Here is a 1038-nt window from a genome sequence, read left to right on the forward strand (position 1 = left end):
AAATCGATATATTAGAAACCCGTTTTTCGGATGAATCTATTTTTCAAGACACTCTTATGAATCCCAACTGGAGGCTCTAGATAGATCCGGTTGTCTTGCAAGAAACCTTAGATGAGGATGTGCTCCTTCTGTTCATTTTTCTGAACCAGTGCAGTTGTCTCATATTGATGTTAGCTCTATTTGGTATTATGGACCCACAACTTTTTCGGCTATTGGTATATGACTTTGGAAGGTGAAGATCCTTTTTGAGGTATTTGATGTCTGGCTGAAGACTTTAAACTTAGCACTTCTTGGGAGGTAACCCAATCTCACGCAACACGGTAATATCTTTCCTCAACCCTTTTTGCTTCAAGTGGTAACAATTTCTCCTCGTTCATGCTGTTAATTTTATCATTAGAAACATTGAGGACAATGTTAGATTTAAGTTTGGGGGTATGGGAGAAACTTTTTAGTTGCACTTTTGAAACTTCTAGCGTCACATAGTATCCGGTTAGCTAAGTTTACATATTGTTTCTCACCAAAAAGATAGAAATTGGAATGCTAGAGATAACAACTTACTGAGACATTAGAGAAAAAGACATTGAGATCCTTGAAATTCAGGAGAGAACTTGTTCCTTTTAGAGGGTAACCGTGATGGACCTAACCATACATGACGGAAAGGCAAGTAGGTCAGGAAATGCCAGAAAGACAAAGCAACCTCACAATGTAGTCTTAGTTACTGGATTGTGACTCTCTCTCAGCAGAAACTTATCATCATCAACAAGCGGAGCGACATCAAAATCTATGAAGAAAGTGAATACGTTTTAGGTTTAGAAGCAACAATAGAAGAGAATAATTCAAAAATCAAAGTTGAAGTTATAAGAGCAAATGATATAAGTTAGAATCCATGATACCAAGACATCACAAGTTGCGAAGATCCAAGTTTTGAAAGTCCTTCTCTCATGGCCATGTAAATTTTTGTAACAAAAAAAAATGAATGAAAAAAAAATGAAAAAAAAAATAAAAAAAAATAAAAATGAAAAAATGAAAAAAAAAAAA

Source organism: Papaver somniferum, unplaced genomic scaffold (genome assembly GCF_003573695.1).
Source record: "Papaver somniferum cultivar HN1 unplaced genomic scaffold, ASM357369v1 unplaced-scaffold_119, whole genome shotgun sequence".
In the NCBI taxonomy this organism is placed as follows: domain Eukaryota; kingdom Viridiplantae; phylum Streptophyta; class Magnoliopsida; order Ranunculales; family Papaveraceae; genus Papaver; species Papaver somniferum.